Below are 20000 nucleotides of genomic sequence, written 5' to 3'. Positions count from 1 at the left end.
GTAGTGATGAGATTACACTCCTTACCTAAAGCTAATGTATCCAGAGTAATCCCCGGGTAGTGCTGAAGCTGATGCGGATTGCCTTGGGCATGATCAAAGTGCCAAGAACCAAACTTTTCCCACACCCACATGACAACGCCCACCACTAACGCCACCGCCATTACTGCAACGCCACCCATGATGCCCCCAAGTCTCCAGTTGAAGCCATCAAAAAGATTAGTCCCTATTTCCATTGCGGGTTTAGTTATGAGATGTTGTATCGGAGACTGTGGTGCAGGGGGAGCAGCTGGTGAGGAAGGGTTATCAAAGACTATTTATGTCATATTTAGGAAATCAGGTCTAAGAGTAATTCAAATTATTTGAAAAGGTATAGTTATGTAATAACAATGGGTGGTGGGAAGGAGTGGAGAGGGCTTGGGTGGAACATGTTAGTGATGGAAGTCAAGAGGAAGTAGTATTATATAGCATGATATGGTGAGGGAGAATTTGGAGAAGGAATATTTGGTAGAAGAAGATGCTCTCAATAGCAACTAATCCTCTCAATTAGGGATACTAGCGGGACCAAGAAGGTTTACATATTATTTCCTTACAGAAAATTTAAATCTGGCTTTTGCATTTATAATAATTGTTCATGGCTGAGAAGTGATATATCAACTTAGAGCATACTTAATAAGTGCACATGTCTTTGAGGTTGCGTTTTTGCAACCGTGTAGAACGGCGTTGAGTGAGAATGTGGCAAGACAGTGTACAAAACAAGGCGTAGATGGGCATCCGGAGGCAGACCTCGCACGTTGAAAACAAGACGTCCTTCGCTCACGTTTGCCACTAAGGTGTCTCTTACCCAAACCTATTAGGATTCAAATTATTTCACTTAAAAAGAGATGTAATTTGACATTTCTAAAAGTGAATATGAAGTGAGGAGATATGACAAACATGGAAGGTTAGATTGTAACAGATGAAGTGATTTAAAATGGTAGAAATGGTTGATAATAAAAAAAAATACATGAATGAAGTTGAAGATGGGAGGACTGGGTGTTTTATTTACAAATGAAGTAAACAGAACTCAAAGGGAGACTGGGAGAAATCCCTACTTATGCACAATAAAGTAATACTTGGAGATGCTGGCTAGCAATGTGAAAGAAAGGAAGTAGAGAGGGGAATACAGTAAAATGGTACACACAATGCAGATGAAAACCTAAGGTATGTCAAAAATATTCTTTAGTTAAGCCTAAAATGTACTGCGTGCGTTACACTGACATCACTCTCTCCCCACGGAATGGAGGGAGAGTGGAATTGATTGGATGAGAGACTTTTGGATGTTTAAGAAAATATAATTGGGAACTTTTAGCAATTAAAGTAAGATCTTTTAGAGGGAGGTGAAGGATGAATCAAAGATAAATGTAAGTGGAACTTAAAGAGACTTAAAGTAACGATATCTTCAAAAGAAACTCAAATTTGTTATGACAAAGTGAGAATTGAAATGTTATTAAATGTTGATCATGCAAAAGAAAAAAAAACTAATGTTGAAGTATTTAAGGATTCTGGATACTAATACTGGATTGGGGTTCTCCATTGTCAGTGAGAGGATAAATGACAGGCTAACTAGCCTTAGTATCCTATACATGTTTGGTAAAAATATTAGTAAGGGTAATGAGAGGAATAGCTAACTAAGGTCTGTCAGGTATGCTGCCTTGATGGAAATATTTTTAGAGATTAGTGGTAGGAATAGCCCACTAGGGTGAGTAAGGTTTGTTGACTTGATGTAAAGGTAAGTAAGGAATCACGAGAAGAATATCTAACTAGGTTAAGTAAGGTATACTGTACTTACTTGAAGGAAAGGTTTGTAAGAATTGAAAAGAGGAACAGCTAGCTTGGGTAAGTTATACTAATTTGATGAAAAGGTTAGTAAGAATTATCCAAAGGAACAGCTGACTAGGGTGAGTAAGGTATGGTGCCTTGAAGGAAAAGTCCCTAAGGAAAATTTGACCATCTCTTTGAGACAAAATTTTAAATAGAGGTTTAAGGATTATAAAGGTAAAATATAACTTATTGTTATTAAAAGGGTCTATTATTAGTTTTCAAAGAAAAATAAAAGATACTTTTAACAATACTCTTTATGGAAAGGTACATTGACATTTTTTTAAAAAGGAAATGTGCATATTAGGTGTCTTTTATAAAGTAACTAAACAAAAATTACAAAATTTATTGGACATACCGAAGAATCTTGGCAAAACTAGAAGAATACTATTATGTATTACTATGGAGATAAGAAATTTATCTTTTTAATAATATAAATTAGAAACTAGATGGGAAAAGAAAATGTTTTCAGTTGATGTAGGTATTGAGTTATTAAGTAGTTTACCATAATGTTTATCAGCTTATCAGCTCCTGAACTTAGATGGGCAAGTTGAGAAAGTTATTTAAATATGTACAGGTGGAGGGATGGGAAGGAGAATATTAGGTATATAAGAGAGGTTTATTAAGAAAGGTAGAAGCTTATAGACAAGAATCAAATGCATAAAAGGCGATTTTGAAGTACATTGCAGATATCAGTAGGAACTTTGTGAAAGTACGTGTGAGAAAGGAAGATACAGTTAAATTGTTTTTATGGATTGTGAAAGGATAAACGTGTTTGGATTATAATAGTATTTTCGAGTAACATAAAAGATTTGAACCAAACGAGATGAATCTAAGATGACGGAAGTTTTGCAGTAATAATAGAGTACTTTATGAACCTAGAATGCCGTGAATGGGGAGGAAAGATAAGTATGTGAGAAGGAAAGACTAAAAGGGTTTAAATGAAAAGAAAAAAGAAGGGACACGCTTTGATATCTAGGACGTCTTAGTGTGTATGTGGTGCTATTACCTACATCTTAAGAAATCTACCAATAAGATCCCTCGTACCTCCAAATTAGCTTTGGTGCTTGACCGTGGTGACCTGACGAAGCTCATGCTGGGTGAATGGTGACCTTCTCCCAACAGGGGACTGGCATCTCCCACTGGATCTTGACTGTAGGATGGGTCGTCACATCCTACCTCCATTCTAGTGATTCCTATCACCGTCACGTTGCAATCCTACAGGGGTTTCGGTGGCTCTGTTTCAAAGCACATGCAACGGAACAGTTTTTGGAGAGGGAAAGCAACATTATGAGTCAGGAGAAGTTAGTAGTGACCCAGTTTTGTTTAATTCCCCCCCCCCCCAAAAAAAAATAAGAGAATATTTCCGTTTATATTAAAAAGACAAAATGAAATACGAATTTTTTATAACAGTGGTAATTGGCAATGATTCTGAGCAATAATAAATAAGATATGAAAAGATTTGCAAAGATTAAAAATAATCACGGTTGTAGCAATTCCACACTTCATTTAATATCAATTAAAAGGAAACCTTATCCGTTGATCTGGTGAAGAAATAATTCAATCCTGCTTTCATTTTCGCCCTCAAAACTTGGGAAAATTCGTCAATTAAGTTACTTTAAACAAAGAACCTCATTATTAGTATCTGAGAAAAATCATTTTATCTTCTTTGAATATAATTATAGGTTATTTACTAAAAAGATAGAAAAATTATCATAAATCTCTTTGCCATTTAAATGCAGTAGCGATTCCATAAAAAGATGGAGGAAGGAAATATAGGAATGGCGAAAGATTTTTCCATTAGTTCTTCACTCACCAACTACTATTAATGCCTAAGTACAAGGACCCTTCGCATGACCCATGCTGTTACGCGCGTAACAGCCAGCGACAGTTGACATGGAAGGCGTAAGGGTCACAGTCGACCTCCCAGGGTTCCTCGGGTCAATTTGGTGATCCAGGGTCTTCCAGTCGCCTATTCCGTATCTGCCATCTATGGATTTGGTCCACTTGGCTCCATCACGAGTCTCCGAGTATGACGTCATGCAAATGCTATTGGAAACACCCAGATGAGTCCGACAGTCTTTAGACAGAAGGATCGTCCTCGTGGATGTCCTTCGGAGGTTTCCCACAGGCAGAGTAGAGTATATGGTTGGCTTGATGACTTCTGGTGTTCTGGCTGTTCTTGTGGTTGGGAGAATGGACGCCAATCTTCCAGGTGAAGGAGTCGTCTTTGGGTTGTGCGTCCACTTGGCAAGTCAAACTGATTGAAGTGTTGGCTGTCACTACCGCACAGTAAGTAGTGGAGGAAAAGACTGAGTAGTATTTAGTGTTTACAGGTACAGAACTAAATATAATCTTTTACATTTTTTTTATACAATGAATGAAACTCATGTTAACTAATTTAATTTGTTGCTTTATAGCTACAATTAAGCACCATTTTTTATGTTCATCAACACAATAAGATTTGGGTATGCTAACGTTAGAATCAACACACACACACACATACACACACATTGAACCTTAAGTAATGAGAATCAGTTTCACACTTCATATTCGTGTCAATCACACTGAGTCTCAAAGGTAAATCGAAATGACTTAGAATATTTCTTATAACAATTCAGAAAGTTTTTAGCTTTACATATCAAACTGAGAGTCAGTCAGACAGGCAACTTACGCTTGACGGCAACTGGAATGGCGTTTGGGTGACCGTCTCCCTTCTAGTTCGAAGCCAGCCAGGCGTAGATGCCGGAATCCTTCCGGGTGACGGGGGATATGACCAAGGACGTGTTGTCTCAGGCCAAGAATCTCCCTCCGACGTTTTGCTTTTGGCCCTGAAGGGAAGAGATAAACGGATCGAGTTAATCACTGGTGAATACTGTGCAGTGTTAAGCCTTATGATGGAGAAGTCATGACTTAAAATGAACTGCATACCTAGTATTACTAACAGGATGGTTCTGTCCCGGAAGATCTGAATGCAAACGATGGACAGAACTATGAAAAATCTTATGCTGCACAAAAGAAGTAATTAAACCACGGTGTTAGGGATGACTCTCCAGATCAGGACTAAGGAATTTATCAGACAGAAAAGTTTTGTCCAATAAATTAAGAAGAGAGTCAGCAGTTAAAGACCAGACAGGAGAACATTACTCAAAACAAGGTAAAATGAAAGAATTTAAATATTTCCACAGGATAGGTTGATCACCGAAAGTCTTAAAAGTCTTTCTCCCAATATGCCAACTTTTTGTGAAATTTCAGGAGAAATAGATCGAGAGTGTTTTTCAAAAGGAAATTTGTAATGAAGAATCCCACGTAGAATTTTGAACAAGTTATGTATAGCTAATATGACACTATCAATGCAAAGATCTGGACATTCAGGACCTAACAAGCTTAAGCTATTTACTATCATACTATGAGTTTCGTTAGGGTCCAGCTTCTTGCCCCATTATTTGTATCATGCACTAATCCCCGTTAGATCTCCATTAAGGTATTCAGCAACCATAAGTCGTCGTATAGGAGATGGAATTGATGCAAAGAGATTAGCACCATCTGCATAATCAACGAGCTTGTTTTCTAGGCTAAACTACGTATTATGCGTATATAGCGTTGTTATGTCCTACTAGTAACGTCTCTGCCTGGTGATTGCCAGACTGGGGATCGAGTCCCACTCAAGCTAGTTAAATCTTTTATTGTCTGCAACCTCACAAACATTGTGGGCTAATGATGGGGATAGGGGAGCCTATAGGGCTACATGCTAAAAACATTGCCTTGACCCTCCCTGGTCCTAGCTTGGGTGGAAAGGGGGCTTGTGCGCTCATCATATAGATGGTCAGTTTCTGGGGCATTATCCCGCTTACCAGGGAAATATCACTTTTCCTTGCCTCTGCCATTTATGAGCGGCCATTAAACCTTTAAAAGTAATGGGTAAAGAACACATTTCTTAGGAACACCAGAGTTTGAAATAGATTGAAATTGACTAATTTTAGTTCAGATACTTTAAAATATCAACCTCCGGATGGATAATCATTTGCAAATATCACATACAGTAACTGGCAATACATGCATTTACGAGTTGCGTTCAGTATTAAACTGATTACACTGACCAATTATAACCAAAAAAGAATAGAATAATCACTTGCATATGAACACGTCCATATAGATGAATGTTAAATTTAATTGCCGTAAGATGAATGATAACACGGTATTACTCACATTGTGAAGCCAGATTATGGTGTAGACAGGAGGGTCTGCTCTTACAGAGCACAAGAAAGACAGAGTCTGTCCCTCTGCCAGTTCCACACCTCCTCCAAAATACCATTGTCCTCCTCCGCTTATCAACACGACAACAGGAACGTCTGTAAAGGAGATGGGAATTGTTAATGTCAATAAGAGCACCAACAAGCGCGGCGTTCATCTGGTGCAATTACGAAGAACGCCCGCGTGTTCCAGTAAAGGAGACACTGAACACTTGTATGCACACTATACTGTATATAGATGAAATAAAGATGAGGCGAAGAGATGGAACATTTATGTCCTCTATTTCATTAATTCATTGCTCTTTCGTAGCGACAGTTATTTTTGCATATCTTTACAAACACGTGCACTCTTATTATATTTATTATTGCTACCTAACCCAAAACCCTAGTAAGAAATCGGGATGCTATAAGCCGAAGGGTTCCATCCGGGAAAACAGCCCTGTGAGGAAAGATAAATGAAATAGTTACAATAATGTGTCTGAGTTTACCCTCAAGCAAGAGAACTCTGACCAGAGACAGTGGAAGGCCATGATACAGAAGCTAAGACACTACCCAACGCCTGAGAGCAATGGTTTGATTTTGTAGAGCCCTTCTAGCAGAGCTGCTAACCGTAGCTGAAGAGTCTCTTCTACTCTTACAGAGACGAATGTAGCCTCTGAACAATTACAGTACAGCATTTCACCCCTTAAGTGAAGAAGAATTTTCCATTTATCTTAGGGTTGTCAGAAGTATGAGGAAAGGGGCAAACGTGTATAGATATGCCAGACTATTCAGTGTATGTAAAGGCAAAGGAAAAATAAGCCGTAACCAGAGAGGGTTCTAATGCATTACTATCTTGCCAGTCAAAGGACCCAATAAATCTCTAGTGGTAGTATCTTAACTTCTATTCATATTCATCGAGAATACCGCCTGAGGGTTATTGGATCCTTTGAATGGCCAGACAGTACTACATTGGATCCCTCACTCTGGTTATGGCTTATTCTTTCTTGTCTACACATGTACCGAAAAATCTGGGCTTTTCTTTATACATTCTCCTCTTTCCTCATATACCTGACAACACTAAGATTACCAAACAGTTCTTCTTCACTCAAGGGGTTAACTACCACAATGTATTTGTCCAGCGCCTAGAAGGGTAGAAGAGACGCGTTACTTATGCTAAGCAGCTCTTCTATTAGAATGACACTCCAAAATCAAACCATTGTTCTATAGTCTTTGGTAGTGCCTTAACCTCTGTACCATGGTCTTCTACTCTCTTCGGTTGGAGTTCTCTTGCATGAGGGTATACTCGGGCACGCTATTTCTATCTTGTTATTCTTCCTCTTGTTTTTGTGAAGTTTTTATATTTTATATATTATAGATGTAATGTAATGTTGTTAATGACCTTAAAATATTCTATTTTGATTGTTATTACTCCTCTTCTAGTTTATTCATTTCCTTGTTTCCTTTCCTCACTGGGCTATTTTCCACTGTTGAAGCACTTGGGCTTATAGCATTATGCTATTCCAACTCGGGTTGTAGCTTACCTAATAATAATAATAATAATAATAATAATAATAATAATAATAATAATAACAATAACTAAATTGGTTTATTATAATCACCTCAATCATTTCGAATACGTTTTCCATTGAATACCTTGACATCTGAAAACGAGTAACGATATTCTCGCTTCCCAATGGGATTCGAACCCACAGTGAAATCTCCGCTAAATTACGGCAATACAAAAAAGACAATAATCTATCTCATTTCACACAGACACACATTTCATAATTCGATATTTTTTCTACTAAATCACAGGTTCTTTCATCTAAGTCAAATTTCCATGAAGTAGTGAAACAATGATACCTTTTATCCATTACTTTGTAACCTTTTCCTCGTCAGATATACTTTACATTAACACTTGTCAGCCATTTATGTTTCACTATTGTCCCCATACCTCATCGTATTGCTTGTAATCCATGTAACTTCTAACGTTTTGCTGCCATACTTATAAAAAGACGCTTCCATTGTCATAATCTTATATCATTTAGATGGAATTCCGTTTTAACACGAAAAAAAGCAAATAAGAAAAAAAGAAAATAATAGATAAACTATATGTAATGAAAATATTACACCATTCTGATAAGAAAGAAAAATATGCCTTTCAGTTTAAAATAGCATTATAACCACCTTTCCAGCAGCAACCTTATTCAAATATTTTTCATGTTTTATTTTCATAATTTTCCTTTACTGTCTAACCCATCCATCCTATTGTACACCGGTATAAAAGAGACTTTTCTGTCCTAAATCTACTTCTAAAAGATTCTAATCCTGTTCTGACGGCATAAATTAAATAAATACACGCTCTGCTGACACATTGACACTTCTATGAACTTGGCCACTGTCCAGATATCTCGACTGAACTTGACATACAATTTATTCATTCGTACTTTTCGCTCTTCCCCTTACCAACTTTTCGCCCCTTTCTTAATTAAATTCCTTATCAAACTTATCTTGCTTTAGTTACATTTATAGATATTGGTTTATCATTTTTCTCAAATTAAAACTACACACACACACACACACACACACACACACACACGCACATACCCACACACACATACAAAAGAGATGGGGTGAAAAAAATTACAGATTTCTATACAATGCTCTACAATAGTGATATGAGAATAACTTTGCCAATAGAAACAATGAAACTCTGACCCAGTACCAGAGTAACAGTAGGAGAAGTAAAGAAAGCATTAAAAGGTATAAAAAGAGGCAAAACAGCAAGAGAAGATGGCCTACCAATTGATTTAATGATAGATGTAGGAGATTTTATAGTAAAGCTCGATAAATTTTACTCAAGCTGTCTACAAAAATGTGCTATACCTAGAGTTTGGACCAGGTAGATTTTAAAAGTAGGCATTCAGAAAGTTACTGACCATAACCATGCAATTATCCAGCGAATGGGAAAATCAACCGAATATGACAAACCACTATGTAAGGAATTTATAGGTTATGAAAAAGCTTTTGATTTTGTCAAAACTGCACCAGTAACAATAGCTCTTCAAATATAAGGAATATGTGAATCTTGTGTTAGAACACTTGAAGTAAAACAATACTAAAACCACATAAAGAGTGAGAAAATTTTGATTGAGAAAAGTTAGACTGGGAGAGCCCATCTCTCCTAAAACATTTTACAGCATGGATAGAAGATTCTAAGAATTTAGATTGGGAAAATGTAGGAATTGATATTAGTGGGGAATACCTTAAAAACATTGTGATTAACAGATGATTTGGTTCTCTTTAACGAATCATAAGAGTAATTGCTAAAGATGATAGAAGATTTAAATAGACAAAACATAAATGTAGTATTCTAAATGAATAGGAGTAAAACTAAGATATTGTTCAATGAAAATGCAGACAACAAATAAGGGTTAAGGACAAGACTAAAGAGATTGTTAATGAATATATGTACTTAGGACAGACTATGTTTCCCCAGGACATGAGACTAAAATTAAAAGAAGGATTAGCATGGTATGGAAAGCATATGGTAAGCAAAACGAGACTATGAAAAGAGAAATGTCATTTTTCCTGTAAAGAAGATATTTAATCAAATGGTCGTACCACTATTAGCTTATGCATTGGGAACTTGGAGCCTTACTAAAGCCTTGGAACATATGGTCGTTTCAAATCAAAGAGCTAAGGAAAGAATAATGATGGGCCATGGGAATAAGAATAGAAAAGAGAAAGAGATCTATATGAATATAAGAGCAAACTAAAGTAGAGGATACTCTAACAACTTATATAAAAAAAGAAATAGACATGGGCAGGACATAAAGTGGGAGTGACATAAAGAATAGCAGACTTAGCCCTTAAAGATTACAAGAGAAGCAGGAGAAGGAAGAGAACATTATAGAATTGGCGAACTAAGAAAATTGGCTGGTGTAAACTGACATAGAAGGGCCATAAACTGATGCTAGTGGAAAGACATGTCTGAGGCCTTTGTTGTGCAGTGGACTAGTTGCGGCTTATGATGACGATGATGACAAATACATTAAATAATGCAAGAGTAGTAGACTTACAGAATATAGCAACGGTAATCGAGTAGTAACATAACTCACAGTACCTCTCGGTGATATGTAGTGACGAGACGACACGTGACACAGGCGTTACTAAAGTTCTCCTAAACCACCATAACGACCAAGCGGTTGACAACGACGTCCTCGCCAGCAGACACCCAGCAGGTGTCTAAAAGCTTTCCTTCCAGAAGCCACCATAAGCTTTCCACGTCTGATGTTCCTGGCAAGGAATACTCAGGTTACAGGTGAAGTACACCCAGCAACAAAACTGGTGCCGCCTGGCCAGACCTGACTTGGAGAGATCATGACCCTCTTGTCCTGAAAGGTGGCCGACGTTAAACAACCGAGACATCGTTAGGATGGTTCGAATATGAGGAGGAGGGAAATTACCGATATCACTCAAAGAAATGCGATGAAGAGAGAGAACTTTTTTATCCTTTTAAGAAATGTAATATAATATCATTTCGAAACTAATTCATCAAAATATTTTATCATAACTTTTTATTTGAATTTTCCTATCCTATTTCTATATAAAATTTTCTTGAATAATATTGGAACTGACTATTCATATTAATATTCATAACACGGAAATACCCTTCGTTTGCATTTTCTTGAGCAATTGCTCTCTCTCTCTCTCCCTCTCTCTCTCTCTCTCTCTCTCTCTCTCTCTCTCTCTCTCTCTCTCTCTCTCTCTCTCCACATACATACATACTGTAGCCTACGTATTATATGTAGGGGCTAATAATGTATCGTTTCAAATAGCACCTATTGGAGCACCAATCATTAATAAGTGGTCGTTGTTAAAAATTTCGAAGGTACTGAGGTTTAAAGGTTTAGTTGTTGATTTCAGTGTTTTCCTTTGATTTCGATCATGAGCCACGTAGCTCGGTGTAGTTGGGGTCAGCTTTTGTCATGGGCTACTTGGCTCCGGCTCTCTTAGAGAAAATAGTATTATTTGATATATCAATCATATTAGTCTAAGGTTGGAGATTTAAAATGCATCATCAGTTAACATAATCTATATTGTTTCAGAAGTAATTGGTTGAAATAAAATATGTGAAATGACATGCAATGAAAGTTCATTGGTGCATTATTATAGTGATGATATGGTATATAGGATGTACGGTATAAAAGATTAAACTATTAACACATTGTTTACTCATATTATCTGGTTCGGTGTCAGTAACCTTAGATGTCAGGATGACAAAAAAACTCCTAATTAATCAATCAAATTATCTAGGCAAGTCGCTCACTTCCAAGCGAACACCCTTCCCTGGTGACGATTGCTCAATGCTCTAAGGTCCGAGTCTAACTGGCTTCAGCCTTCCCAAGGCAAAAGGAAATATTTCTTAGCATTGAATATTCGTATTATTACGATTTTATTTGCCGTTTCATGTCCTGATGTCCAACACTTTAAAAGCGTTATCCCGGTAAGCTCTTCAAGAAATCCATTACTCTCGATATCTGTTCAATCAGTCTTTTGCATATTTAATTCGTTGTTTATAGTTTTGATATAATTTTAAACACCTGGAAAGCAAACTGTATGAAATATTGTCATCTTAGTATTTTGTTTCTTATTTACTAAAAAACTTCCACCTGAAGGATCTCATCATAACTGTGAGACCTTTAAACCTCAAACACTTGGGGATGGGGGTAGAAGGATATAACGAGGTGGGGGTTAAAGATGATGGTAGAGAGGTGTCAATTGGGTGATCTTATTGTATGGCTTGACGAGGTTTGCTTATTAACATTTAGGAAGTAATGATGATGGTGATGATACCCCTATTGATAACATTTAATATCAATGATTCCAACTTGCAATGAAAACGGGCATATATCGTTCTAACATTGTTTTTAGGTAGTCATTGACCATATTTGGAACATGGGATCTTCACCCGAAAGAAATACAATTCCAACACCAACTTGCAAAGTAGTTAGCGGTCTTGTGTGATCCTTGGGAACATCCAAATAATATGAAATATTGGATACAGGTAATATATATATATATATATATATATATATATATATATATATATATATATATATATATATATATATATATATATATATATATATATATATATATATATACAGTATATCTATCTATCTATCTATCTATTTATCTATCTATATATATATATACGTATATATATATATATATATATATATGTATATATATATATATATATATATATATATATATATATATATATATATATATATATATGTATATATATACAGAGAGAGAGAGAGAGAGAGAGAGAGAGAGAGAGAGGGAGAGAAAGTTTGACAAGGATTTTGGATGTCTCAAAGACTTTTTAGTCTATTCGCAGAGACTCCATTTTCTCTTTGGTAGAGCGATTTAGTTTAAGCATTTGGAGTGTTCATATGATCTTATCTAACTTATTCTAGAACTCGAGAGAGAGAGAGAGAGAGAGAGAGAGAGAGAGAGAGAGAGAGAGAGAGAGAGAGAGAGAGCAGCTGCTAGAGTAATGCAATCAAAGTAGATATCATTCCGACGTATATTAATTGGAATAGTCAGTTCCCACAATATTTAAGGATTTTTCATATAAAAATGTAATAAGGAATCAAAATATATCGGTGTGATTATATTTTTCGGTAACTATTCGCGAAAACGATTGCATTTCTTAAAAAAATAAGAGATAAGACCTCTTCATCTCTTTCATATATATATATATATATATATATATATATATATATATATATATATATATATATATATATATATATATTATTTATATATATATATATATAATATATATATATATATATATATATATATATATATATATATATATACAGTATATATATACAAGTTTATTACAAGTCTACCGTACATATTCCTGTCGAATTCAGGAATCTGTTCATAGACTTAAAGCAACCTTCTCCACTATGATAGCTGATTAGTGAGTTTGCAACACGTGGTTATTTATCATGAATATATATCAATAACAACGTGTTGCAGACACTAATCAGCTATCATAGTGGAGATGAGTTTATTTCAAATCTAAGAACAGATTCCTAAATTCGACAGGAATATGTACGGTAGACTTGTAATAAACTTATATATGTCTTGATAGCATGGTTGGTTATAGTCTCTGCAAGCATGGTTTCGGCTAAGAGGCATAGGTTCGAATTTCTGCCCAGCCAGAAGCTGTTATCATTAAGGAATTTCTAGTGGATATATATATATATATATATATATATATATATATATATATATATATATATATATATATATATATATATATATATACTATTTGTGTCCGATCTAACGGAGTCCAGACATGGATGGCTATATTTGAAAGGTCTATGACTCACTGACAGGTGTTAAGTACCAGGAGCCTGCATGGTGAGGAGCAAGTATGCTGGCTGTTTAGTTCGCCACTCACCTGGCTGAAGCGGGGTCATTTCATTCATAAAAGATACCTGAAGTATATGCTGTTTTTAATTGTAGCACCTCTTTGGCCTATATTTTGAGGTTCCTTACCTCTAGCATCAGGGGCTTTATGACCTTTTATTTTGAGGTGCCTTACTTCTAGCATTTGAGGTTCTTTGACCTCTAGTTTAAGGTGTCCTATCTCTAGCATTAGGGGATTTTTACCTCTATTTTAGGTATTTTAACTTTAGCTTTATGACATCTATATTTTTAGGTGCCTTATCTCTAGCATTAGGGCTTTTTTTTACCTCTATTTTTAGGTGCCTTACCTTCAACTTTAAAAGCTTTATGACCTCTATTTTTAGGTGCCTTATCTCTAGCATTAGGGGCTTTTTGACCTCTATTTTGATGTGCCTTATCTCTAGCATTAATGGGATTTTTTACCTCTATTTTTAGATGCCATATCTCTGGCTTTAAGGGATTTTGGCCTCTATTCTGAGGTGCATTATCTCTAGCATTAGAGGCTTTTTACCTTTATTTTTAGGTACCTTAACTTTAGCTTTAGGGGCTTTATGACCTCTATTTTTAGGTGCCTTATCTTCAGCATTAGGGGCTTTTTGACCTATTTTGAGGTACCTTATCTTTAGCTTTAGGGGCTTTTTACCTCTTATTTTGAGGGGCCTTATCTCCATCATTAGGGCCCTTTTGACCTCTTATTTTAAGGTGCCTTATCTCTAGCATTAGGAGCTTTTTTACCTCTATTTTTAGGAGCCTAATCTATAGTATTATGGGCGTTTAGACCTCTATTTTTAGGTGCATTAACTTTAGATTTAGCAGCTCTATGACCTCTATTTTTAGGTGCCTTACCTCTAGCATTTGGGGTATTTTACCTCTATTTTAAGGTGCCTTATCTCTAGCATTAGGGGCTTTTTCACCTCTGTTCTTAGGTGCCCTTTCTCTAACGTTAGGAGCTTTTATACTTCTAATTTTAGGCACCTTATCTCTAGCATTAGGGGATATTTTACCTACATTTTGAGGTGCCTTATCTCTAGCATTAGGATCTTTTTTACCTCTTTTTTAGGTGTCTTAACTTTAGATTTAAGGGCTTTATGACCTTTGATCAAAGGGATTAACTGGTGATGAAGTGTGGGACAGAGGTAGATGGAGAACGCTGGCCAGAAACATCGACCCCACACATAAAAGTGGGAAAAGATGCAGACGAAGAAGAAGATGACCTCTATTTTTTAGGTGACTTATCTCTTGCATTAGGGGCTTTTTGACCTCTAGTTTTGAGGTGCCTTATCTCTAGCCTCTAGCATTAGGGGCTTTTTGATATTATTTTGAGGTGCCTTATCTCTAGTATTAGGGGCATTTTTACCTATATTTTGTAGTGCCTTGTCTCTAACATTAAGAGCCTTTTACCTCTATTTCTAGGTGGCTTATCTCTATCATTAGGGGCTTTTTTACCACTATTTTCAGGTGTCTTATTTCTAGCACTAGGGAGCTTTTTACCTCTATTTTGAGATGCCTTATCTCTGGTATTAGTTTTTTTTTACCTGTATTTCAAGGTGCCTTCTTCTTCATCTTCTTTCTTTGCATCTTTTCCCACTTTTATGTGGGGTCGATGTTTCTAGCCAGCGTTCTCCATCTACCTCTGTCCCACACTTCATCACCTGTTAGTCCCTTTGATCGAAGGTCATCCTTGATACAGTCCATCCACCTTCGCTTTGGTCTCCATCTCCTTTTCGCTCCCTGCACCTCCATTTCCATCACTCTCCTTCCAATATACTGTTCATCTCTTCTCACTTTCTTGGATCTTATCTGATAGTTTTCTAACTCCTGTGGTACCCCTAATGACCTCATTCCGTATCTTATCTCTTCTTGTCACTCCACACATCCATCTCAACATCCTCATCTCTGCCACATCTAGCTTCTTCCCTTCTGTCTTCTTTATTGCCCACGTCTCCGCTCCATACATCATTGACGGTCTCACAACTGTCCTGTGTACTTTACCTTTCAACTTAACCCCTATTTTCCTGTCACATAGTACTCCACGCACTTTTTTTCCAATTCTTCCATCCTGCTTGTATTTTTTGTTTTATTTCTGCCCCCCGATCACCATCCTTTGCAATTGTTGATCCTAAATACTTGAAATTTTCAACTCTTTTCAATCTCTCTGCTTGTAAACTAACTTCCCCATTCTCCCTATTTTTCAATCTCAAATACTCTGTCTTTTTCCTGGTGATCTTCAATCCTCTTTTTTCCATTTCCTTCTCCACTCTTCCAGTTTCTCTTCTACTACCTCTCGCCTAGTGCTTCACAGTATAACATCATCAGCAAAAAGCATACACCAAGGAGACTGATCTCTAATACCTTGTGTTACTACATACATGACCAGATCAAATAGGTAAGGGCTCAATGCAGATCCCTGATGTAGGCCCATATTTACTGAGAAACCTTCTGTTAGGCCTATACTGCTCTCAACATTTGCTTCTGCCCTCTCATACATATCTTGGGTGATTCTTACGTATTTCTCAGGGACTTTATGACCTCTATTTCGAGGTGCCTTATCTCTAGCATTGGGTCTTTTTTACCTCCTATTTTGAGGTGCCTTATCTCTAGCTTTAGAGGCTTTTTACCTCTTATATTTAGGGGCTCATCTCTAGCATTAGGGCCTTTTTGACCTCTTATTTAGAGGTGCCTTATCTCTAGCATTAGTAGCGTTTTTTACCTCTCTCTATAGGAGCCTAATCTATAGCATTAGGGGCTTTTAGACCTCTGATTTTGTGGTGCCTTATCTCTATCATTAGGGGATTTTTTACCTCTATGTTGAGGTAAAAATGCCCCTAATGCTATAAATAACTCACCTAAAAATAGAGGTCAAAGAGCTTCTAATGCTAGAAGTAATGCACCTCAAGATCGAGGTAAAAAAAATCTCCTAATGTTAGAGATAAGACACCTCAAAATGGAGGTAAAAAAGCCCCCAATACTAGAGATATGACACCTCAAAATAGAGGTAAAAAGTCAGCTAATGCTAGAGATAAGGCACCTCAAAATAGAGGTAAAAAAAAAACCTAATGATAGAGATAAGGCACCTCAAAATAGAGGTAAAAAATACTCTAATGCTAGAGATAAGGCACCTTGAAATGTTATTAAAAAAAAAAAAAAAAAAAAAAAAAAAAAACAGCCAATCAAGGGGTTGGGGGGGGGGGGGGGGGGGGGGGGGACAAGCCAACCTCATGTTGCTGCCGGTCGCAGGCCCGGGTAAATGAGGAGGGTTGGCGGCAGGAAAGGCATCCGGCCATGAAAAATTAGCCAAAACCAATATGGCCAGTGAATATTATTAGAATAAAACTTCAAGGTGCCTTATCTCTGGCATTAGAGTCTTTTTTACCTCTATTTTGAGGTGCCTTATCTCTAGAATTAGTGTTTTTTTAACTTTATGCCTTATCTCTAGCATTACCTAACTGTTTACCTCTATTTTGAGGTGTCTCATCTCTAGCATTTAGGGATTTTTTACCTCCATTTTAGGTGTCTTATCTCTAACATTAGATCTTTTACCTCGATTTTGAGGTGCATCACTTCTAGCATTAGAGGCTCTTTGAACTATATATTTAGGTGCCTTATTTATAGCATTAGAAGCTTTTGACCTCGATTTTGAGGTGCATTACTTCAAGCATTAGAGGCTCTTTGACCTCTATTTTTAGGAGCCTTATATATAGCATTAGGGGCTTTTTTACCTCTATTTGTAGGAGCTTTATATATAGCATTAGGAGCTTTTTGACCTCGAGTTTGAGGAACATTGCTTCTAGCATTAGAGGCTCTTTGACCTCTCTTTTTTTTTTTTTTGGTGCCTTATTTATAGCCTTAGGAGCTTTTTGACCTCTATTTTTTAGGTACCTTATATATAGCATTAGGGTCTTCTTGACCTCGATTTTAAGGGACATTACTTCTAGCATTAGAGGCTCTTTGACCTCTATTTTAGGTGCCTTATTTATAGCATTACGGGCTTTTTGACCTCGAGTTTGAGGAACCTTACTTCAGGCATTAGAGGCTCTTTGGCCTCTCTCTTTTTTTTTTTTTTTTTTTTTTTTTTGGTGCCTTATTTATAGCCTTAGGAGATTTTTGACCTCTTATCTTTAGGAACCTTAATAATAGCATTAGGGGCTTTTTGACCTCTATTTTTAGGTGCCTTATATATAGCATTAGGGGCTTTTTGACCTCGATTTTAAGGGACATTACTTCTAGCATTAGAGTCTCTTTGACCTCTATTTTAGGTGCCTTATTTATAGCATTAGGGGCTTTTTGACCTCACTTTTGAGGTGCATTACCTCTAGCATTAGACGCTCTTTGACCTCTATAATTAGGTGCCTTATTTATAGCATCAGATGCTTTCTGACCTCGATTTTGAGGTGCATTACCTCAAGCATTAGAGGCTCTTTGACCTCTCTTCTTAGGAGCCTTATATATAGCACTGGGGGCTTTTTGACCTCTATTTGTGGGAGCCATATATATAGCATTAGGGTCTTTTTGACCTCAAGGTTGAGGAACATTGCTTCTAGCATTAGAGGCTCTTTACCTCTCTTTTTTGTGCCTTTATTTTATTGTATTAGGGGCTTTTTTACCTCTATTTTTAGGTGCTTTATATATAGCATTGGGGGCTTTTTTATCTCGATTTTGAGGTCGATTACTTGTAGCATTAGAGGCTCTTTGACCTCTTTAGGTGGCTTATTTATAACATTAGGGGCTTTTTTACCTCGAGTTGTAGGTGCATTACCTCTGGCATTAGAGGCTCTTTGACCTCTATTTTTCGGTGCCTTATTTATAGCATTAGGGGCCTCTTGACCTCGATATTGAGGTGCATAACTTCTACCATTAGAGGCTCTTTGACCTGCCTTTTAGGTGCCTTATTTATTGCATTAGAGGCTTTTTGATCTCTTCTTTTAGGAGTCTTATATAAAGCATTAGGGGCTTTTCGACCTCGATTTTGAGGTGCTTTACTTCTAGCATTAGAGGCTCTTTGACCTCTCATTTTTGGTGCCTTACTTATAGCCTTAGGGACTTTTTGACCTTGATTTTGAGGTGCATTACTTGTAGCATTAGAGGCTCTTTGACCTCTATTTTTAGGTGCCTTACGTATAGCATTAGTGGCTCTTTTACCTTGATTTTGAGGTGCATTACTTCTAGCATTAGAGGCACTTTGACCTCTATTTTTAGGTGCCTTTTTTATAGCCTTAGGGGCTTTTTCACCTCGATTTTGAGGTGCATTACCTTTGGCATTAGAGGCTCTTTGAAATCCATTTTTAGGTGCCTTATTTATAGCATTAGGGGCTTTTTGACGTCGATTTTGAGGTGAATTACTTCTAGCATTAGAGGCTCTTTGACCTCTCTTTTTAGGTGCTTTATGTATAGCATTAGGAGCTTTTTTACTATTTTTAGGAGCCTTATATATACCATTAAGGGCCTTTGACCTTGATTTTGAGGTGCTTTACTTGTAGCAATAGAGGCTCTTTGACCTCTATTTTTAGGTGCTTTATTTATAGCATTAGTGGTTTTTTTGACCTCGATTTTGAGGTGCATTACTCATAGTATTAGAGGCTCTTTGACCTCTAATTTTAGGTACCTTATTTATATCATTAGTGGCTTTTTTACCTCGATTTTTTGAGGGGCATAACTTCTAGCATTAGAGGCTCTTTGACCTCTCTTTTTAGGTGCCTTATTCATAGCATTAAGGGCTTTTTCGATTTTGAGGTGCATTACTTCTAGCATTAGGGGCTCTTTTACCTCTATTTTTAGGCGCCTTATTTATAGCAATAGGGGCTTTTTTACCTCTATTTTGAGGTGCCTTATTTCTAGCATTAAGGGGTATTTTACCTCTATTTTGGGGTGCCTCATTTCTCGTATTAGGGACTTTTCTTTACCTCTATTTCAAGGTGACTTACCTCTAGCATTAAAGGCCATTTTAAGTCTTCGTTTAAAGGCTCTTCGTTGCTGTTCTCTTCTGTCTGCTCTAGTTTTTCAAGTTCTTTAGTTTTTTAGTTTCCTTTTATGTTTCATCTTCCAGTTTCCTTAGTTTGTCAATTTCCTTTGAGATTTCATCGTATTCTTTCCTAGTTCGTCAGTTTCCTTCTAGATTTCAAGAGAGATTTCAGTGCCATGTGTCCTCGGTTCGTCAGATTTCTCAGAGAAATCGATGGCATCCATGTCTTTGTTCATTAGGGCGATGGGTAAAGAAAGGAATGCAATAAATTTTTCTCCGCATACGTCATCACGCTAAAGTAAACGACGAGCAACAAATATATTTATCGATACGATCTGTATATGTCCTTTCTTCAATGTCGAGTTTTGGGACTATCCTGTTGAAGAACCACACGTCGCTCACCGTTTAGTTAAACCATTCTGTGTCCGTCCTTATTTCCTTAGTTCCAA

General features: G+C 36.7%; 1 pseudogene; it reads right to left on the bottom strand.

Annotated features, from left to right (window-relative positions):
- Positions 1 to 20000, bottom strand: part of LOC137624742 (uncharacterized) — a 27565-nt pseudogene that overhangs the window by 547 nt on the left and 7018 nt on the right.

This window comes from Palaemon carinicauda, chromosome 31, assembly GCF_036898095.1.
Source record: "Palaemon carinicauda isolate YSFRI2023 chromosome 31, ASM3689809v2, whole genome shotgun sequence".
NCBI classification, from domain to species: domain Eukaryota; kingdom Metazoa; phylum Arthropoda; class Malacostraca; order Decapoda; family Palaemonidae; genus Palaemon; species Palaemon carinicauda.
Note: the sequence above shows the minus strand (reverse complement) of the source record. Positions and strands in the feature narration are given on the sequence as shown.